General features: G+C 54.5%; 1 protein-coding gene across 1 annotated transcript in view; it reads left to right on the plus strand.

The window, feature by feature from the left end:
- Nucleotides 1-3,149: 3,149 nt before the first annotated feature.
- Nucleotides 3,150-22,770, plus strand: part of ZMIZ1 (zinc finger, MIZ-type containing 1) — a 193,652-nt gene continuing 174,031 nt past the window's right edge. Inside the window, exon 1 of the mRNA XM_011974887.1 lies at nucleotides 3,150-3,259. The gene's annotated coding sequence lies outside the window, so the exon portion shown is untranslated. The remainder of the gene's footprint in view (nucleotides 3,260-22,770) is intronic.

The raw sequence follows: 22,770 nt of genomic DNA on the forward strand, positions 1-22,770 counted from the left end.
GATCAGCTGAGGCCCCAGCCAGTCACTCACCTGAGGTCGGACGTGGGAGGGCTTCCGCCTTCTCAGTCACTCGGGGCTGATGGACAATTCATGGAGTCAATACGTGGAAGGATTTTGGTGGAGCCGATGCCCAGACTTTGTCTGGCATTACAGCTCTTCCTTCTGTCTGCCCAGCAGTTCGCATTGTTTTGCCAGAGGGTGTAGCATTATACTACTACCATGGGTCTCCCAATTTTGTTTTAATAGATAATTAAGAGGGGAGGAGTGGCGCACATTTACTGGGCATCATGGTCTACTGCAAAATGGGGAGTATAATCCCCACCATAAACCCTGCACTCTTAGCCCCTTACCGCATCCCCAGATTCAGCCCCACCCTCCATCTCCGTGGGAGAAGGCTGGGACCCCAGGAGAGAATTGCCATTTTCTGTGCTGGCAGCTGACCCATCTTGTGATCCCAGTCCCCCATTCTCCCCTGAAACCTGCTCTGCCCTCACAGTATGGCTGGGGGTGTCTCGACCCTGGGGAAAGATGAATAGGGGTGCCACCCAACCGTGATAGAGCTTCTGCTTAGAGATCTCTGAGAGCTGGGAAGGCAGAAGAGAGACTTACACACCCTGGGGAAGACCCAGCCCCAGAGAGAGAACTGTGTGAATATGGACACCCAGGCAAGGCCTGGGGAGGTCAGGGAGGGCTTCCAGGAGAAGGTGCCACCTGACTGCAGGCTTGAGCATGGTAGGAAGGGGAAGGGCATCCTGGGGTGGAGGTGTGATGCAGCCTGTGGAGGTGCACCAAAGAGTGACGTAGAGCCTGCAGGGCTGGGGATGGGCTACAGAGGCCAGCCGGCCAGGGCGGGGCTGACCTGATTCACCTGGGCAGAGAGCCACGGAAAGATTTGTCTTTAGTTCCCATTGAAGTGTTACACCCATGCAGAAAAGTGTGTATCTCCTACATTTGTAGCTTGACAAATTATCCTGAAGGGCACATGCTTCTGTAGCCGCCAGGCAGATCAAGAAACAGAACCTTGCAGACCAGCCCCTGTGCCCTCTAGTCACTGCCGCCTCAAGGATACTGACTGTCCTGACTTCCAGCCTGCTGTGAGTTATCTCCTGCTGCCCAGCACACCACCTGAAAACTTGGTGGCTTAAAGCAGACACCATTTATGAAACCTCACAGTTCTGTGGTTTGGCTGGGCTTCTCCCCCGATTCCCTTTGGCTCCTCCCCCGATTCCCTTCGGCTCATGTGGCTCCAGTCACCTTTGAGGGTCTGCTGGACTGGAAGGTCCAGACGGCCTCAGTCACACAGGCAGTGGGTGCTGGCTGTTGCCGGGGGAGTTCCCCACCCTCCAGGAAGACAGACACCTCCCTCCATGGCCTGCAGCCTCCCAAGAGAGGGAAGGCTAGAAATGGCAGGACCTCTTGAGGCCTAGTCTCTATAACTCATAAAATGTCACTCACACTGAATCCTATTGATCTGAACAACTCTCAAGGCCAGCTCTCAGTGGGTGGAGAACAGACTCCACCTTTTGATAGGAGGAACTCCCGAGGACCCTGCCGTATTTCGTCTATTACAAGCGTAGAGTCTTTTTGCCCTTCTTGACCTTTATATAAATGGATCTCTTAAGTGTATTCTCTGTTGTGCCTGGCTTTTTGAGTCAACACTATGTTTGCAAGATTTACCCGTGGTGTTGTTGGATGACGTTGCAGATCACTCATTCCCAAGCCTGTGCAGCAGTTTGTTGTGTGGAAACACCAGTTGACCCATTCTGTGGTTGGTGGCCATTTGAGAAGTTTTCATTTTCGGACTGTTATGAATTGCCTTGCAACGAGCATTCTAGCACATGTCTTCTGGTGAACATATGCACATTTTTCTGTGGACATGGAGTTGCTGGGTCATGGGAGAGGTCACAGGGTAAGAGACCCTTCCAAACTGTTCTTCAGAGTGGTGGGACTAGTGTCTAGTGTGTGCCCCACCAGCAGAAGGGGACTTTAGAAGACCCAGATGGGCTGGAGGTGCATCTCGTGGACACTGGAAGGGGCTTCCCATGATGTCCCCTCTGCCCGCCCTGAGCCTCAGGCCCCCAGGTCGGGAGAAGTGGAGCCCTGAGGCTGATCCCTCTTTTCTGAGGGTGAGCGTTCCTGCTGCACTTTTTCCACCCCAGAAGCCTCCCACTGCCTTCTCCTTTTCCCAGAAGCTGCCTTTCATGGTTGACCTGACCCTCAACAGTCAGGGAAGCCAGGGGTCTGCAAATGCAGGAGCTGGGGGGAAGACGGCCACATTGCTTCCATCCCTGAGGAGGTTTGGACTTCACTCCAGCCTTGCCTTTCACCATGTGAGGAACCCTTTCCCTCTCAGGGCCTCAGTTTCCTCATTTGTAAAATGACAGAGAAAAGTATCAACCTCACCAAGTCTCTTTCTTCTCATCAACCTGGCCCCATATTCTAGAATTGAACAGAGGAAGGGATGCGGGGAGGCCTCCTGCCTTCAGTCGTCCCATGTTGTTCTGTTTGTTCACTGCACACCTTCACGGCACCATTCCTCCATCAAGGAGTCTCTGTGGTCTTTGTTAACCAGTTCAGAGGACAGAGAGAAACTAGACCTCACTCCCAATGTCCAGGAGCTGGGCCTGGAGTGGGAGAGTGTCCGGTGGGAAGCGGGAGGAGGCAGGGTTGGCCAGGTGCACAGCCCACTGGAGACGAACGAGCAAGGAGGGGCAGGTGGGAGAGGGCTCCACGGAAGCACTTGAGCAGAGTCTTGAAGGCCAGGGGCCTTTGAAAGACAGAGAAGTGGGGAGAAGAGCTCTGATTGGGGCACCCAGCGTGTGCCAAGGCCGGAGCCAGGGGCTCTGGGAGGCTGGACTGACTGGAACCCAGTGGTGGGCGGGCAGGTTTGGCTGCTGCTGTGGTCTGTGGCTTTCAGGGCTGCAGGGCTGCCTGGCCGGAGCTGGGGCTTCGAATGTGCCATTCAGGAGCTGCGACCTTTATTTGGCAGTGGCGGGGCGGTATCCAGTGTCTAGGGTAGCTCCATGTTGGTGGGCCAGTTCCATCTTCCAGGAGATGGCAGCAAGGACCTAGAGGTCCGTGATGTGGGTGAGGGGCTGCCCGCAGGGTCAGAGCGTGGAGCTCACTGTCCCCTTTCTTGTCTCCCACAGGACTCACGGCAGCTGTATTCTGATTTCGTACTGCTGCTGGGGCTGCTGCCTCGTCCTCCAGACACTCTCAGCAGACTTGAGTCCTGGTCCTTCGGCGGAGGCCTGAGCAGGTGAGTAAGATGGGCTGGCCCTCTGGTGCTATGCACCTGCTGATGTGGGGCAGACAGGGAGTATGGGCCACCCAGAGTGCATGGTGCTGTTTCAGGGGTCCAGAGGGCTGGGGAGGGGTGGGGCTTCTTTCTCAGTCTTTATTTGTTCCCTGGCCTTTTCCTCTCAAAGGAAGCCACACAGAGGAGAGTTGTGAGTGTCCTGACCTGGGACCTAGACATTGGATTTTATTCTGCAGCCAACTCTCAGTGTAGCCTTGGGTAGCCCTTTCCTTCTAGAGGGCCTCAGCTTTCTACTCTAGTCTATGGAAATAACAGTAATGATATCCTCTAACCCAACAAGCACTTAGCTGTATTCTGGGTACTGTGCGAAGTACTGTAGAGTTGTTACTTCTTTCAGCATCACAGCAGCCTTATGAGGGCATGCTGTAATCACCAGCATTGTACATGTGAGAAAACTGAACCTCACTCAGGACGTTAACTTGCCCCAGGCGGCACACCTAGCTGAGCCTAGGGTTCAAGTCCAGGTCTGTGTGGCTCCAGTGTGCCAGGCACTGCCCCCCCGGCCTACTCTGCCTCTGGCCTTGCTCCTAGCTTCTTCTTGGGAGTGGGGATCTGGGCAATTATGGGTGTCTTCAGAAGTGCCGGATCCTGTCCCAACTCAAGAAAAAGGGAGGGGGGCTCTTACCAGGTGACAGGCTCCTCGTGGGTCTGCAGTCATGACATCACATGTGATGTGATGCGACAGGGACCAGGCCTGGTCTCCAGGTACCTCTGAGGTGGCAGCCAGGGCGCCCTCTAGAGGAGGGGTGTGTAGGCTGGATAAGGCTTTCTTTCCCTCTGCACCTCATGTTTGTTTTCCTAACCTTGTATTAAACACTGTGTGCCAACTCCTGGATTAGGCACCCACTGCAGTGCAAGGGAAAGGGGCCTGTCCCAGTCTCTGCTCCATGGAGAAACAGAAAGATCCCGATGATGTGGCAAGCCCCGTAGCAGTGGCGTGGAAAGGGTTCAGAGGCTGGGGGGGAGAATTCTGGGGAGGTGACCCCAAGTGAGTTACAGTATGGGGAGACAGAAGCAGTAGATGGAGCAGAACCTGGCAGGATGTGCATGCACATACAGACATGAATGGTGGTGAGTGCACAGATAATACAGACGTGCAAATGCGCACTTCCTCACAAACGTGTACGTAGACGTCGCTTCTGCGTGCCACGTAAGTGCACACAGATAACACTTGCATGCACTTGCATGCTCACATACATATTCACAAACTCCTGTTGGAACTACACACATACATGAGCCCAAACTCTCACAAGCACACAGCATTCTCACACACACGGGGCTGCATATCCACGCACACACAATGCAGGGTGCGTTCCAACAAGAAGAGGCAATTCAGAGGTCGATAGCTCTGCACCAGCAAAAGCTTCCAGCAGGTCCTGGGAGGCTCTGGGCAGCCTGGGCCGAGGCTGAGCTGGAGCTCTGTTTGTGTGTATGTTGGGGAGGGTGTTGGGGCTTGAGGGCCAGCCATGCAACCGACCATGGACAAGCCCTTGCCCTCTCTGGGCCTCATTCCCCATCTAGAAACAGGAATCGTCCCCGTCCACCTCCTATACGGTGGCCGCAAGGATGAGAGGCTGCTGTGTAGATTGTGGAGAGCAATTTTGGGCACTCTGCAGGGCTTCAACAAATTGAAGCTAGTAGTCTCATGAGAAGAAAATAGGTTACGGGCAGAGTGGGGATGCTGGGGCTGTTGCTCTCCAGGCTTCTCATCCCCTGGGGCCTTGGTACTCTCTGAATCATGGGCACGACAGTCCACCCTGCCTGCCTCCCCCAAGGTGGTGGGGGTCTGTGTCATCCCTGCTCCCGCTTTCCCACCTGCACTTCCCTGTTGACTCCTGAGGAGTTGGGAGCCTGCAGTGCCCAGCTTTGGCACAGCAACCACATTTGGCTCCCTGCCAAAAGACTGGCACATTGCCTCCGTGAGTTCTCTAAATCCCCTTGAGAAGCCTGAGAAGAAGGTCTTACCGAGCAATTTCCAGATGAGGAAATCGAGGCACAATAAATGTAGGCGAGGTTCTCAGGGACACCTGCTCATGCGTGTTGGAGCTGGGCTTCAGATCCAGGTCATCGGATGTGAACATTTATGCTCTTTTCTCCCATGATCTCCCTTCAGGGATAGGTCATTTATTACCCACTTTGCAAATGAGGAAAATGAGGCTCAGAGAGGGCAGGCCACTCAGTCAGGAAGTAGCACAGCCAGGATTGGGTGCTTATTAACCACACTGTACCCTCCTCAATTCAACATTTCCTTTTCCTTTCCCTCCCTCCTTCCCAGAGAGCCCCTCCATGTTAGAGGGGGTTCCCAAGGAGGCTTCTGGGATTATCTGGGCTTTATTTCTGACCTAGTATTTGCAGGCATATTTGCCATTTTCTTGCAAGTAGAAAGATAGGCTGTTTTCTGGGGTCTGCTTTCTAGCATGAACTAGTAACTTCCTCTCCACAACTCCTTTGTAAAGCATCCTTAGGATTGTCCTCTGGAAACTTGGCCAGCAGAAAGCTCTGGGGTACCCAAGAGGCCTGGAGGAGTCCTAGGCCTTTGGAGAGGTAGCCACTGTTTGCATACCCACTGGGAGGCTCTGTGACCTCCTAAAGGGTCAGAGTGTGGGACCACAGCACACGGAGCCAGGGTTCTGCCTGGCATAGGTGGTAGGTTCCCCTATGGAAGAAAATCGGAAAGGATCCCCAGGAGGTGACATTTAAGCTGGGCCTTGGAAAGAGAAATTTGCTAGGTTGATGTCAAAGGCCAAGGAAGACCCAGCAGAAGGCTCCGCTCCACCAGAGTCCCAGAAAAATGAGAGTTTACTCATGGCCCTTCGCACCTGCACCTGCACCCAACAACACCCATCAGAGTCTCCTAGAATCAGGGCTAGCTAATAATTCAGCTGTGGTCCAATGCTAAATGAAAATGCAGAGCCCTTTGTTCGTGAATTATAAAGGATTTCAAGATGATGACAGCAAAGTAGGGTCCTTCTAAGCTTGCAGCCCTGTGTGACGGCCCATGAAGCCAACCCTGCTTGAGTAAGTGTAGCAGTTGTGGGGTTTAGCGCCAAGAACTGAGTTCGAGTGCAGGCGCCACCAGTTACTTACCAGCCTGATGACTTTGGGCAAGTCCCCCTCATCTCCATAAGCCTCATCTGCCAGTGAGCGATGGTACCCTCCTGCCTGCAGAGGAGGGTCAGTGGTGCCAGCATCTAGCTTATCCCAAGCAGTCCAGGACAGAAGCTTTGGCCAGGGTGGAACGGCAGCCCTTTCCGTCAGGTAGTGGTATTCAAGGCTCTCCTGCCCCGCCCCATTTACCTTCCAGCGCTGCCCCTGTCTACCTTGGTGGCCTGGTGTTTTGTGCTTTTCCAAATCCACCAGGCTGGGCAGTGGAGGATATGGGGAGTCTACTCTGTTTTATTTGCAGAGCCTTCTGTCTGGACTGCCCCTTGCCTACCCATCCATCTCTCCTTGGCAGACTCACTCCTGCAGGTTAGATGTCATGGAGACTTCTTTGACCCCCAGCTCCTCCCTTCCAGCCTTTGCTCTGTGATACCTTCAGTAGCTGCCGTGACCTCTTGCACTATAGAGTTCTCTTCAGTGTGCAAAGCCCTTTCACACCCATCACACCCTTGAGAACTCTTGAAAGGCCCTATTCCCATTTGCTAGATAGGAAAACAGAGGCTCAGAGGTACAACCACCCTAAGTTCCTAGGCTGAGGTCAGACCCACATTGGGCAGGGGTGTAGACAGTGGCAGCAGAGAGTGGTACCTAGGCTCTACCCTCGGCCGCCTCATCTCGCAGCATTTGGGAAGACTGGCTTTTCCCTTTTGGTAGAAAGCTCCAGCCCCTGGCCTAGGAGAGGTGTGTGGGTTGCTGAAGAGGGTCTGGCAGAGCACGGAGGTCCAGCCAGCTAGAGTAGACACGCGCCCAGCCCTGCTTTTCCCCACAAGTGATGTGGCCCAGTTCACGTTGCTCAGCAGGCTAGAGCCAGGTGTACATGGCTCCGAAGTCTGGGGCGGAGGTGAGAAGGCCCTAGCTGGCCTGGGCTGCAACTGCGGGCAAAGGCTGGCCGGATGAGAGGGGTGTCGCGTCAGGGGCATGACAAACTGTTCCGTATGGCTGGCAGCTCACGAAAGACACTCAGAACACTCTTGGTGGATGAGTGTGGAGGATGCTGGCGGACTGCGGCAGGAGACTGGGCTGAGGCGTGGAGGTTTTCCAGTTCTGCTACCCCTTTCTTTGTGGCTTCTCATTAGTGACTTCACCTCTCTGTGCCCCATTTACTCATCTATAAAAATGGGGAGAATACCTCTCTAGTTGTGAGGGATTCAACGAAGTAGGCCATGGGCACTCTCACAGCCGTACCTGGAGCGTGGTTAGTGCTTTCTGGCACTTTCTAGCGTGTAGAGTGGAGGTGGCAGCAGCGGGAGTGAGTGGGGGGTGGACTCCAGGGCTGTGGCCACACAGGAGGGCTTCCCTCCACGGAGCTGCATGGTTGTGTGGTCTTTTAAGAAAACGTGAAGAGGGAGATCAGGGATTGGGGTTGGGCTGGATTTGGGTTTCATATGAGGCAATCCCAAACAGCTGTTGCTCAGAGCTCTGTGGGCAGCCACCTGGGGCGAAGGCTGCACTCTCCTCGCCAGCCCCTCCAACCCCTGGTGTGCGGCTTTAGGCTGCCAGCATGCACACCCTAAGTTGTCAGTCAGCAGACTTCCAGGGTTACATAGGTGGTTTGGGGCTGGCCGTGAAGACCTTGAATGCCAAGCCCAGCTCACAGCAGGCCTGGCCAGGGCCCAGCCCATGGCCACACGGAGCTGGGATTCCAGGGTCCGCATATGGCATGCCTGTCAATCTTCAGCGCCAGCTGAGAATGCACACCTCTCCTCCCACTGCGTGGAATCTGTGGCCTGCAGCCCAGGCCCTCCACCCCAGCCTCTGCAGCCTGCTATGACTCCACAACCCCCACCCCAGCCTAGCGCTGGGAATCATTTGCAGCTCATTGCTTATTCCTGCGCAAGGTAGGATGCCCCTCTGGGTCACCTGGGTGGGACTGCTGTCCTGTTGGGCCCTCTGAGCAGGACTTGTATTCAAGCCTCAGTCCCATCACAGAACTGCTGTGTGACCTTGGACAAGTTGCTGCCCCTCTCTGAGCAGCCGTTTATTGGTCTGTAAAACCAGAGGATTGGGATGGGTCAGGGATTACAAACTGCAGTCTTCAAGGGTGTCAACAACCCATTGAAGGTGGTACTATCCTGTTGTACAAATGAGAAAACTCAAAGCACAGAGAGGTTAAGAAACTTAGCCAAGGTCACACAGGTTTTAGTGGAGCTAGGACTCAGCCCAGTTTTATCTGACACCATAATATGTGTAAACTGCCTGTCATAGGTACTTGCATGTTTGCTGGGTGATCCATTCTCTTCATCAGCCAGCTTGGGGTTGAACACTTCCTTGTGCTCCCGCACTGTGCTAGACCCTGGTATCCAACAGTGAATCTGCAGTTGAGCTGGGAGAACACAGCCGCAGGTGCGGAGGTCTGAGTAGAGGTCACAGTCTCCAGTGCAGGGTTGCTAGGTAGGTGCAGCTCTTTCCTCATGCTGTAGGAGGCAGCCAGAGAAGACTGCCTGGTGGAGGGGGAAGGAGAATGGGGTTCCTATAGAGTGGAAGAGTAGGGTCTTCCTGGGGTCTCTGCACAACTTGGTGGCATGGGTCAGGGCAGTCCAGCTGGGGAGGAAGATTGAGTCAGCCATAGCTGAGGCAGCCCCTGAGGGCCTTGAATGCTAGGCCACAGAGTTTGGCCATGAACCTGCAGGGAGTGGGGAGCCAAAAGAAACTGTAGGGCAGTGGCAGCTCCTTTGTGAGAGCTAGGAGGGCTGGCCTCAGCCTGCAAGCAGAGCCACCCTAAACCGGGTAGGCTACATGGGGGGTGCAGAGGCTGGCTGGGGCAGGGACCAGCAGCAGCAGCAGCGATAGGAGCCTTCTATCTGCAGAAAGGCAGGACCGACCCCGAGGGGCCAAGGAAGCTCTGGGAACCTGTGGAGAGCCACCAGAACTGGGACTGAGAGCTGCGCTGGAACCCGCAGACCTGGCTCCGTGGAGCCGCATTTGTGTTCTGCCTCCTGCTGTGAGAGGTTTGCCACCGTGAGCGAGGGCTTACCCTGTCATCCATTTAGCCAGAGAGCCCCAGCGAGGCCGGGATTTGCAGGCCCAGTGGTCAGGGCTAGGGGCAATGCCTCAGAGTCAGGGCCTAGTGTGAGGCTTACAAGGGGCAAGAGGGTGAGGAAGGAAAGTGGACTCAGGAAACCAGGGGCTGCCCTTTCCCTCATCAGCCTCCTCTGCCAAGGCTCAGCAGAGTGTCCAGCCGGCTCACCGTCTGGGAGGCCGCTGACCACAGCATGGCATTACCTAGGGCCAGGGTCTACGGACTCTGAAGGCCTCAGAGGTCAGGGAGAGCTTCCTGGAGGAGGTGAGTTGCCAGCTGAGCCCCAAAGAATGACCATACTATGAGCCAAACTGAAAGCATTCCACGCAAAGGGAACAGCTGGGCCAAGACCCTGCAGCAGCCACACTGGGGCAGATAATGGGGGCTTTGTGGAGGCTGGGACTGCGCAGCAGCGAAAGAAATGAGGCTGGAGATACCCCCGGGGGGTTGGAGACGGCAGAAGGAAGAAGGTTATATTTTGCTTCTAACTTGCTAAATGCCTCTGAGTAGGTCACTGCCCCACTTTTGTGCCTCAGTTTCCCTTGCATCTCCTCTGAGCTTCAGGCACCTGGGGAGTCACAGCAGGAAAGTGCCTCAGTGGAAGAATCCGCTTCTGGAGGCTGTGAACTGGTGTGGGGGATCTGAGCTGAGGGAAGTATGGGTTTCCCCAGCACCTTGGGGGACAGCTGGCCCAAAAGGCTGCTGCTGGACCCAAGGCTTCTGCCCGGTGGAAGAGAGCTGACCTAAGATTTCTGGGGTTTGCCAGGCTGGACCAGCCTGGGAGGATGAGGGATTAGGTCCCTAGGGCAGCCCCCACTATGTACTAAGGATCTGGGTCCCAAGATAAAATGAAAGATGTGCCTCCCCTCTCTTTCTGTGACCAACTCCCTCCTTCCTCCTTCTGCCTTTTCCCTCCTGCTGGGGACAGGGAGGGGACAGTATTCCTTCCCAAGGCTGTAGCCGGCTGATACCCTGATGCAGAGGAAATGCCATGCCAGTGCCAGGCCTGCTGCCGGCACTCTGGGTGCCTGGGTCCCTCTCCAGGTGTGGCCCCTCCCCGTAGCCTTGGGCTCGGCCCGGTCTGTGTTTGCAGAGCCTCCACTGACCTGCAGCGGCCTCTCTCTCATGCCTCTCCTATCAGCAGAGCGCCAGCCATGGGCTTCTTGGATTCCAAGTTTCTGGGATTGCGCAAATCCCCCCAGCAGTTTGTACAGCAGCCAGCTCAGGCCCCGTCAGCTCGGGACGGCCCAGGTTCCTGCTCGGGAAGTCCATTCTTTTCTGGAATAATAAAGCAGCCGCCCCACAGCAGGGGGTGGCAAGCTTCTCTTATCCTCACAACCCCTGACTCATGTCACCCTCATAACATCAAGTGGGCGGAGCGGGGCGGTGGCGTTTTCCAGAGAGGGAACTAGAGTCAGAAAAGAGAAGGCATGAGACTTGACCAGGGTCACACGGCCCAGCCAGGACTCCAGTCAGGCCCCTGGTCCGGCTTTTTGGACTGAGCCAGTGTTTCCTGTTCAGGGCCATGAGGCAGGTGAGTTGGGAGCAGGCCCTTTGCAGGAGCTGCTGGGGGCCAGCAGGAGAGGCCACCAGTCTCTGTCTTCCCTCTTTGGCTCCAGCTGCTTTAATTGGCCGTGGCTGCCAGTGGCGCTGACATTTACCTGGTGGGAAGGAGGGCCTCCTCCCTCTTGAATTGAGATGCTAAAAATAACTGGGCCCAGCTACCCAGGGCCCCTGCTCAGCCAGCGCCTGCCTGCACCCTCAGCGACCTTTTTTCTGGGTGCTGGAAGCTAATTGCTTTGCAAGCATGCAGTTCCTAGTGCTGAGAACTTCCTAGGGATTGGGGCAGGAGGCATTGCATGCTCAGCTTCCAAGTCTGAAGAGGGATCTCTGCAAGACCTCCCTCCCCTCCAGGTAGCAGGGTGATGGGCTCCTGCCTCAGGTCTCCCTCCCTCTTTTCTCCCTGGGTGCAGTACCTGTCCAGGTTGACTACTCCACTCCTGGGTGCTTGGGTGCCTCCTTTGAGCTGCCAGAGTTTCCCCTGGGCTCTAAGAGAGGGACCTCTGCCCCTCCTTGGAGTTTTCTAATACTCATCTCTCCCTGCACCATACCATAGCACATTTCCAAGCCTCTCTCTTCTCATCTCGGAAATGGGCATGAATCTGACCTAAACATACCTGATCAAGAGCGGAGTCCCTGGGGCCAGGAGGAGGCGTGTGCACATTGTGAGGCGTTCCTTTCTCTTGCTGTGTAAATGGACCCTGGAACCCAGATAAATTAGATTGATTGGACCAGAAGGGGAAGGTCTTGAAGACCCCGGCTGAGGATTAGGGACTCAGTCTCCCTGAAAACAGGGGATGCTTGCCCATCCCCAGGGCACCTCCAGAGTGGCCTGCATGTTTGTTCATTTCTTACCCTGGGTCAGTGTGACCAGAACCATTTTGACATTGGCCTACATTACCCGGGCTTTGGGGTCATTCCAGTGGAAAAAGAAGTGGTTTTCAGGGCTCTGTGCTTGGCAGGTGTGAGAGCCTGGGCATGCTTAACCCGTCCACAGCTGAATTTCCTCGTCTGAAAATGGGGATGATAATACTTCCTTCCCCGTTAAGTATTGTAAGGATTAGATTAGCAATATATGCACGGTACTTAGAAAGTCTGGTGCAGGGCAAGCACTTGGTATGTGTTAGCTGGTACTCATAGTAGTAAGAATAGTCTAGCAGTTGGGAGTAGTAACAGCGGCCACCTGCCGTTTGTTTAATGATTTTTATCAGATGCTGTGCCGGATGCTAAGCACTTTACATACATTATTTAATGTCACTCTCCCCCACCTCCCAGCAACCATATAGAAGGTACTGTTATAAGCTCTACGTTCCAGATGAGGAAACTGAGAGGCAGAGAGCGGTTGAACTGAAAACCAGAGTTCAGCATCACCCCACTAGGGTGGCCATCCAGATTGCCTGGGACCGTCCTGGTTCTAGCATGGAAAGTTCCATGTCCCAGAAACCTGTCACTTGTGGGCAAACCAGGATGGTTGACCACCCAAGGCCTGCGTCCACTGGCCCCACTCCAAAGCCCACAGGATCCTCTCCTTGGCTCAGAGGCTTGCTGGTGCAGTTGCTTGGCCCCTTTCCACAACTCATAGACCCCTCCCCCCAGCCAGATTGTGCCTGCCCATCCCCCAAGGCCTGGCTCCAGTCTCCTCTCCGGCTTCCTCTCTTCCCTCCCCTCTGCCAGCAGGAGGGGCATGACTCATGCCTGGTGGGCTCTTTGCTCAAGGCTGTGACTGCAGTTGTCTGGTGGACTCTGAGCTGCCCCTCACCAGGCTTCAGTCTCTCCAATTGCACTGAGGGCTTTGGTGGCTTTGCTCCCAGCTTTCCAGAGACGTTCAGAAAACCTCTTCCTTGAAAGAGGGAGGGCAGAGCGAGCCCCTGCCCCCAGCCCTGGCCTGGGCAGTTGGGAGGGATCGCACTGGCCCTTCCGGTGCATTGATGGAGTGCACTGCTGACAAAAGAGAAAGGTCAGCAGGCGGACAGGGCGGAGTTGGTGGTGGCCTGCTGGCCTGCATTACCCTCCCCCAAGTCAGGGCTTCCTGGGGGAGGGGTGCAGTGCTCCCTGGGCTCTGGGTCAATTCATATTGATGCAGGCAGCTGCTGGCTCAGCAAAGCTGGGCCTCCAAGCCCCCAGAGGGCTGCGGGGAGAAGTCTGGGTCATCCTTGACACCTCACTTTCCCTGACCCCCACCTCCAGCAGTCGATTAGGCCCCCTTCGCCGTCTCTGGATCTGTGACCCTCTCACCATCCCAGCCCTGCTGGGGACCATCTTCCTGCTTCTGAATCCCTGAGCCCTTCCCAGCTGTCTCTGGCTTCCCCCATCACCATGCATGAAGTCAGAATTTTGAGGCTGACATTAAGGCCCTTCCTGAGCTCAGAAAGACTGCCCAGAGCTACCCAGGCCTTCTCTGATACCAGCCTGCCCTCCACCCTCCGACCCCAAGGTCATGTGAAGGGTCTGGGGACACCCTGAGTGCCAGGCCGAGCGCTGTCCAGTCAACACTCCAATGCTACCCAGTATGCAGGGCTGAGCCTGCAGCAGAGCTGCAGCCAGGTGCCAAATGGATGCAGTGCCCCCTCCGTGCCCTCTTCAGACTCCCCCTTGAGCTGCCGCCATGCAGTTGCCCAGTGGATCTCATGCCCCAGCTCCCAGAGGGCAGGAGTTATCTGTCTCCCCAGCACATCGGCCAAAGTCCGGTGATGGCAGAAAAGCGTCATGGTTGGTGCATAGGCGCTGGGGTCATAATATGAGGGTCCGATTCTGGCTCCGTCACTGACTAACCGTGTGACCTTGGGCAGTCACTTAACCTCTCGGTGCTTCAATGACATCATTTGTGAAATGTGGGTATTAATGTTCCCTCCTTCACAGGATAGTGGTGATTCAATGAAGTGACACTTATAAAGTGTTCGCAGGGCCCCAGAACATTTTAAGGGTCAATAAAGTGAGCTCCCATCAGTCATCATCAGGCAGGTACAATATCTATGAAATGAGCACTGTCTTCCAAATAGGGCCTTCTTAGTTCTTTGAAGAGTCCTTGCATTTTTGCCCGGACTGTTCTCTCTTTGTCTTCCTCCTGCCCTGGCATCCCACCGTACCCCTGCCTGACATCTCCTGAGACCTCAGGAAGCCAGCCTGCCCTAGCCTCGCATTCTGACCTAATCCACCCCATCACCATGGAATGCCTTCAGGCTATGGCCAGGAGTTCTTCCCATGTCCCCTACAGCCCTGCACAGGTGCTTGGACCACAGTGGATGCCTAATAAGAATTTGTTGGGTTGAACTGATATTCACCAAGCAAAGTCATCTCCAAGAACAATGCAGCAATGACCAGCCAGGCCTCTGGGCCCATCCACAGCCCATTGAGGACATTTCTGAGACCAGTCCTGAGCTGCTTTGTGCAGGGGAACAGCACATGCCCACTCTGGCTTCCTCAGTGGCAGGGGCTTGGGGACAGGTGGGGGTGGCACTGGGGCTCAGCAGCCACACCGGAAGGTTTCTCAGGGAGTTCATCTCCCTGTTCTCTGAGCTGTCTTGCCTGTTTTGTTTGCCTCGGTCCCTTCCCCACCCCCACAGTTCTCTGTTAAATTGTGTTATTATATTTAAACAAATCAATTCCATTGCAGAGTTTTTCCTGTCCTAATGATGAGTTTGCAGCACAAATCCCATTGATTTCTCACAGCCCTGAAAACCAGTTGATGAATAGCACCAGGCTTGTCTTTGGAGAGGCACTTAGAGCAGCTCTGCATGGCCCCTTCTGCTTCTCCCCTGTGCTGTCCCCCTCATTCAGGACCCCACCCCCACCCCATACTCCACTGCCCCCTGAGTTGGGGCTGAAGTCGTGTGATAAAGGGAGATCTTCCGTGCCGGCCAGGGCGGGAATGTCATCGCAAGGGCCCGGCCCTATTCTGGTGGAACAATCATAGTGGAGATTTGTATTGATTTTGGCCAAAGGCAGGAGCGCAACTTACAGAGCAGAGAAGTAGTGCGGTGTGATCTTTGTCTTCCCTTACAAGTTCAGAGCGCGTTCCTGAGAGTGATGGCAGATAGCAGCTCAGACACCATTTCTAGACCTTGCTGGGGCTGCTGAAAGACCTTTGAGCACTGCTGTTTTAAAGGGAGGCTCCGGAGGTTTGAGAGCTGTCTGCGCTGGGGAGTGCAAAACTTCCCTTTGTGAAATCCTTCAGAACCTGCAGTGTTCAAAGTCACGGTTAAACCACTACCCAGGGCTTTGACTTTCAGATCACTGCCACGTGCACGGGCTTCTCTGAGCTTTCTTATGACCTCGGGGTTTGGGTGGGCAGGTAATATTGTTCCCATTTAGAGGCCGGCAGACTGAGGCAGGGTAGTCACTGGAGAGACGGAAGGGCTGCTTGTCCACTCCAAGTCTTGAATGCAGCAGCGGCTCCCGTGTCTCCTCCCACAAGGGTAATACATGGCAGGGAAACTACTCTCATCACCAGCCTTTTTGACCCAGCTTTCTGTGTGAGCCCAGGTCCTCGTGCAGGTGTCTCCACTCAGCTGCTGCCTGCAGCATACCACACAAGCCTGTGTGTTGGGCTGGAGTGAGGCAGGAGGGAGCAGCAAGGACTGTGGCATTCTGGAGAGTGCCTGCCCCACCTAAATTCCTAAAAGTTTGGACAACCCATGCCCGTAAAAGTATACTACATGGGATGGGACTGGGGGCCAAATCTGCTGCCTCCTCCCCTATTCTAATTCAAGCCTTTGTTTTGGAGACTAGAATGTGTGGCCCAGAATTGGAAATGGCTCTTCAAGGTCACAGCACAAAGCAGTGGTGAGCTGGAGTTTGGGTCTGGAAGAAGGCGATGAGGCCCCACAGACAGTGCTCTCTCCCCTCCCTCAGGCTTGGTAAGGCAGTGGGGTGGGGGCAGGGCCAGGGACCATGTTCTAGGGAAGACAGGCCCCTCACCTCGGACACCCAGGGGTGGCTCAGCAGGCCCCACTTCCCTTTTTTCTCCCTTCCTCCTTCCCTCCCACGCAGACAGACCTCCTGTCCCTGTAATCAGGTTAGCCTCCTGCTCCGATGAGCTGGACCAGCTGCCTCTTAATGGCCTGTCGACCTGGCCCCCTCGCTGGCTCTGGGGTGGGGGAGGGGAAGCTAAGACAAGAACTGTTGGTGGAAAGAGGCTGTCCACTTCCTTGATTCAGACCTTTCCACAGCTTCTAGCATAACGTCCAAGCCCTTAGAATGGCATCCAAGACCCTGCTTCCTTCTCCAGCGCCCACCTCCGGTACACTCTTTTCCTGCAGTCACATGATGCTGTTTCCGGCCTCCCTGCCTTTTCACATGCAGGTCCTTTGGCTACTTCCCACCTTCTCAGTAAACTCCTGTGCATCCTTCAAAACCCAATTTGTGCCTCTTCCTGGGGACTGCTTCCTCTGGGCTCCTGCCTGTGTACTCTCACAGCATTGGGTGCTCTGCTGGTCTGGAAATTATTCCCACTGTGTTGGCCTCCATTATTCCTGGATCTGGTTTCTCCCGAGTTCAGGGAGGAAAGGAAGAATATTCCCTTCCATCTGCACCTCAGGGGTACAGAGAAGTGCTCAGTGAAAGTATAGGGCCAGCAAAGCAGAGAGAAGTAGGGACCAGGGAAGAGAAAGAGACAAGAGTATAAAAACAGCTGCTCCCAGCCCCTCACACCGCCCTAGCCTGCTTCCTGCCAGGGAGGCCATTCCCAGCAACGCATGCCTGGCCTGAAATAGACACATGGGGGCCTTGGTAGTGCATTTTCATAGCTCAACACTAAGCAACCTCCTCCCCATATTCCTTGGGCACTGAAGCTCCCTCTCTTCCCAGGGCCTTGCCTCTACAGCCAAGACCCCTCCTCCAGCAGTGCCCAGACCTCGCCCCTCTGTTCCTGTTAACTTTGTTTTATAAATAAATCATATAAATAGGCTCCTCTGATTCCTCGGAGCATGCAGTGTTTAAGGACTGGGGCACTGCCACAGGCATAATTGTACTACCGAATCCATCAGCTGCCTAATTACCATTCATTTTGCATTTATTTCTGCTAATTAAAAAGAGAGAAACTCCTAACAACTTTTACGTAAATACTATATTTGTTCTATGTAAAGATGGGATGCTAATTTGCTGGTGATTAGCTGATTATCGGATTTTATAGCTGTCACACAGAATGGCCCTGTCTCCCATTTGCACCCCAGACACCACTTGAGGCCCCTGATCAGATATGGGAGGAAGGAGTCAAGGGAGACCCACCTGGGGGGTTCAAGGGCCTATATGAAGCCCAGGGTCACCAGGAGCACCATACGCCACTGGGGCTTGGGGCAGGGTAGCTGGAAGGTGCTGCAGTCTGATTGGTGAAGCTGGGAGGAACCTCTGGCTCACTCACTGCTTCCGTATAGATGGAGAAACTGAGACCGAGAGAGGCCTAGCACCTCCCAGCAAAACAGTGACCAGGGACAGAGTCAGACTACTATTCTAGACTGGACTCGATTGTCCATCCCACTGTAGTGTACTATTGTCAGGAGGAATTTGCAGGGAGGTGGCTGCATCTGCTGCTGAAGAACCATGAGGACCAAACTCCAACCCATGCGGAGGAAACGGGCACTTAGCCCATGGCCCAAACTGAACCCTCTGTGTACCCTTCTGAAAACCTCCACCTCCTTCTACTTCCCTGGGAAGCCCTGGGCAGCCCTGGGCTCTGCTCCACGGCACCCTGACCACACTTAGCAAGGCTTTCTCCCAGCCTGGATCGAGACTTCCCCGGGACTGTCCTTGCACTCTGTGGGCTATCCGGACACATGTGAATTTCAAATTTTAACATTATGTGTGTATCTTCACGTAACTAAGGAAAAAAAAATAATTAGTACATCAAACCCATGATTTCACAGATCATAGTGCTTTTGATGAGGCTAAGTAAAAAAGAAAAGTAATTGGTTTAAAGTTATTTAAATAGTTAAATACTGTTTTGTTTGTTTGTTTGTTTTTGTTTTTGAGATGGAGTTTCGCTCTTGTTGCCCAGGCTGGTGCTATCTTGGCTCACTGCAACCTCCACCTCCCAGGTTCAAGTGATTTTCCTGTCTCAGCCTCCTGAATAGGTGGTGTGACAGGCATGCACCACCACAGCCAGCTAATTTTGTATTTTTAATAGAGAAGTGGTTTCACCATGTTAGTCAGGCTGGTCTCGAACTCCTGACCTCAGGTGATCTGCCCGCCTTGGCCTCCCAAAGTGCTAGGATTACAGGCATGAGCCACTGCACCTGGTCAATACATTTTTAAGTACATAAAGAATTAAGATGGAACATGGACACGGCTTACAGTACCTAATAACTGAGGGTGGGTTATTTGATAACTTGAGGAGGGTCTGAGAAGACCAGGTCAGAAGGCCAGGCAGTTGAGGTCAGGGTCAGCAGTGACTTGGGACAGGGTGGGCCAGGTCTGCAGCCACCACTGCCCCATCCCATGACTGGGCAGAAAGTGCCCTAATATTGTGCCCTTCTCTTCCCAGCCCTGCAGTTGGTCAGAAGTAGCCCACAAGAGAGCAGTCCTTTGTCCCCCCCAGAGGTAGTTTCACTGGGACTCTGTTGAGGGAGGCCAGGAGGTTGGACGCTACCCCATTTCCCACCAAGCCACCAGTTGCGAGTGTGTCATTTCACGTGGGCATGCGGTGCACCTGTTTTCCCTGACATTGCAAGGTGAGACACTTACTGGCCCCTGCTCTCTTTCTTCCTGGCCAATCTGAAAATGCCCAGTTCCCAAGTTAAAGGGATAACAGCTTTGACAAGACCAGGTGTTGTCTGGGTGGCCAGAGAGCTAAGGGTCAGGGTCAGTGTGGCCCATTGGAGATCCCCAAGGCTTTGGGGTCCAAGGACCAGGGTTCCAGGCCTGGCTGCTGCCTCCCGGAGCTTCAGTCTCCTCCTCTGTAAGATGGAGACGGTTGTGCTGAAAGCGTTCTGAGAGTCATGTGCAAAGTGTCCGTCAGAGAAAGACTCAGTACAGCCGGCAGTGAGCCCAGTTCCAGGGGCCCCCTCGGCCGCCGCTGTGTCTGTGCCGCCAGAGATCTCCCGCTCATCAGCCCCTTTATCACCCTGTACACAATCAGGGGAAGCCTGGAAGGCCACTGGGGCTGAGGGCAGATGGAAAACAAAGAGAGAAGACAAAGGCACTGCTCCTAGGGGCCAAAAGGCACCTGCCTCCTCCCCCAGGCCTAGCCTTGGCCACCCCAGCCCTCCAGGACCTGCCCCGCCCCTCCAGAAGGATAGTCTCAGAACTCATATAGGGTCACCACTCTCAGAGGACCCTCAGGAAGTCACTCCTCTCCAGGCCACCTTTTCTTATCTGTAAAATGAGAGAACTGGACAACAGGCCATGTGACCCTTGGCAAACCTTCCCCCTCTCCACACCCTCCAGGGTCTCCTTGGGGCAAGCCCAGCCCTTCTCTAGGCTTCCCCAGCCTGTCCCAGGAAGTCAAGAGGGTGCCCACTTCTGCCCGTGGGGAGGATCCCAGCCCTGCCTTGAGCAGAGTGAGGTAAGCAGGAGGCTTCTGTTTCCTGCCGAGATGTTGGGGCGTGCTGAGTGCTCAGTGCGTCTGTGTAGAATGAATGCATGATTTCATCAGAAGGGGGCCTACTCAGTGTCAGCCCTAGGTTGCTGCTGCTGTTGAAGCCTCTCGGGGAAGGAGACCCTTCTGGCCTCTTGAGGGAGGTGGAGAGAAGTAGTGAAGGGCTGGCAATGGCATCCGTGCCAGGCTGTCTGGCTTCACATCTTGGTTGTGTGACCTTGGACTGGTTTCTTAACCTCTCTGTTTCCTCATCTGTTAAAAATGGGTACAATACCTACCTCATAGGTTGTGGTAAGATTAAATGGATTAATTTACATAAAGTGCTTAGAACAGTACAGCTAAAGGTTAAATATCACTATCCATTTCATCACTCTTATTATAGTTAGAGGGAGGCTTACAGGGAAGCACATGAAGATGTGGCATCCTGGCCTCTCCTGTGCACAGCCTTGGTGAAGCCTGGGAATTGCTGGGAGCTATAGAGTGTTCTAGGTGGGAGGGGCAGCAGTTTGCAAACAGAAACATTTCTATGTAAGTATTTCTGGTAAACTGTTAAAACGGGCCTCATGAGAAAGGGGCGTGAATTCCTAAGATTCTAGAAATTTGTTGTGATTTCTTTTCTGATTCTAAATATATATTTGTAATTTGAAATCATTTTTAAAACAGGGCCTCCAAAATTGTATAAGCCTCAGGCCCTGCAGCCTGAGCCATTCCTGATTGTTTCTGTTACTGTGATTGTATTTCTGTGGCCCAGCCCTGTGCTGCCCACCTCGGTGGCCCTCGCAGGATGGCCCAGCCTTGGGGTCCCAGGGACCTGTCTTCTCACCCTGTGGACAGCGGTGTTATGTGCAGGCTGGCCTCTGAGCTGTGGTCTACACTTCACACCCCAGATGGAGGGAGCCCTGAGGGGGCAGACAAAGGAAAATGGGTCCCTCACGGAAGGTCTCTGAAGGAGTCTTCCCTGAATATGCAGGACACAGAACCCTGTGCCCAGAGACTTGGTGACCAGCCCTGCTGCCCCCACTCACCACGGACCAGGTGTGGCAGGCCGGGCCCCTCTCCCTTCCCACTCCCCCTCGGTGTGTGCCCTGGTGGGCAGGCAGTGGCGGGTGGGGCCGTGGGAAGCAGGCTGGTGAGTTGGAACAGTCACCCCTATAGCGGTCGTTGAGTGACTGGCTGTGCGCCAAGCTTCAGGTTCCTGCCGGGTGCAGACCCAGAATGGTCCCAGCCCTCTGGGAGCTCTCCCGGTAACTGGGACCACAAGATTTGCACCTGGAAGGGCAAGGGGTGAGCAGTGGAAGGCTGTACTAGACCCATCTCTCTCCAAGAGGAGGCTGGAGAGCCCAGAGGTCATGAGGGCTGGATCCTGAGGGAGGACCTCCGAGAGGACGGGCCCTTGGCTGGGGGGGCTCCCAGCATGGGCATTGTGGGCCCTGGCGCCTCTGCTGGCAGCAGGGCCTCTCAGCCCAGGCTCTGACAGGGACATTTATAACTCACAGCTGTGCGGTCCTGGACCCAACTGACTGTGGTAAACCGATCTGGCTTCAGGAAGTCCCGTCCCGAGGCCACTCCCCATCCCGACCCCCACACTCTCCTTCACCTCCTGACACCCACATCCTGTTCTCAGTGGGAGGGGCAGGCAGCGGGCACCAGGCCAGGGGCCCAGCCAGGGTCTCCAACCTGTGGGCAGAGTGGGAGAGGACAGAGAGCAGCAGTGAGGCCCCAGTGCTGCTGGGTGCCCACTATTGCCAGCCTCCTCTCAAAGCACACACAAGGAGGCAGAGGCCCAGAGGCAGTGCAAGGCCCCCAGGAGCCCACAGGGTCAGAGCGCAAGAGCACAGGTTGTAGGGCTCAGGGGCATGTTCTGCGCTTCCAGATCTACCTATACCTAGAGAGGGGATTCGCCTTCTGGCCCCTGTGGCCCCACTCCAGCCAAAAGGAGCCTGATGGGAGGAGCAGAGTGAACTAGAGGCCAAAGAGAATGCTGGGAAAGACACCATTTTGGGCCCTGGGCCTTGGCCTGGTCCTCCTTTGGGACACCTCATCCCCAAGATGCCTTGTGCTCATCCACCTAGATCCTCCCAGCCTAGTTCAAGCGTGGGGCCAAAAATGGTCTCGCCCAGTGCTAGAAAGAGAGACGGTACTAAAGGCTGCAGCACACCATAGCTCTGACCCCTTACATTCCTTGGCCTGATATGCTGACCAGTTCTTGGGCTCCACCAGCCAACCCGCCCCTCCTCCATGCCTCTCCCTCTCCTTCTGCACAACATAAGGGCTGATAGACAGTAGGGAGTTTGCCAAAGCTTGGCCCGTGTAACTCTGGTAATCTACAGCAAGATTCTAGAATGAGGTATTACCCAAAGGGACATATATTTTTGTTTTACTAATTACAATTTATTAAAGTGTATCAGAAATATATAACTAGCCTATCAAATCAATTATTTCAAGGGCATGATTGCTTTGGACAAGGCCAGATTTATTGGAGCTTAAAAAAAAGTGAGTAGAAGGTGAACATTAAATTAAGTCATCATGCAGGTAGATCTCAGCTCAGACCAAGAATCCTAAAGAGTGTGGGGGAAGAGCTGAAGTTGGGGGAGCACAATCTAAGTCCTCACCAGGGCTCTTTCCTGCTTTAAACTCTGCATCTGGGCCTCCTCTCCCAGTTATAAGCGAAACAGGCAGCCCTGGACCTCGTAGGAGGGGCGAGGGAGTGAGCCGGTTTTCCCGAGGAGGTGCGTACACACATAAAATGGCTCCAAGTGTTGGTCAGGGATCTGGTGAGCAATTCATAATGAGGAAAGAATTCAGGCAGGGGTCACAGAGTGGCTTTGGAAGTGGCTGCCGGCCGGCCGTGTGAGATAATTCCCCGAAGCCAGGCACGGCGCAGAGAGGAGGCCACGGCAAGGGCTTTGTACACCCGGCTAAAAATACCCCCGGCAGCTTCTCCCTGTCACCCTGCCTGGGGGCCGCACAGGAAAGTGATGGCGTTCTGCTTTTCTTGCTAGGAAGAGAAAGACAGCACAAAGTCCCCAGTCCCGGAAGAAACAAAACTTATATTTATATATTTTTCAAAATCCCACTAGGAGGAATTGGCTTGCTGGTTGGAGTGCGGCTGGGCGGAGAAGACACAGCCAACTCTGATAAATCAGGCATCCCGGGGTGTGCTTAAGTGACCCAAGAGGC

This window comes from Mandrillus leucophaeus, unplaced genomic scaffold (assembly GCF_000951045.1).
Source record: "Mandrillus leucophaeus isolate KB7577 unplaced genomic scaffold, Mleu.le_1.0 Scaffold15, whole genome shotgun sequence".
NCBI lineage: Eukaryota > Metazoa > Chordata > Mammalia > Primates > Cercopithecidae > Mandrillus > Mandrillus leucophaeus.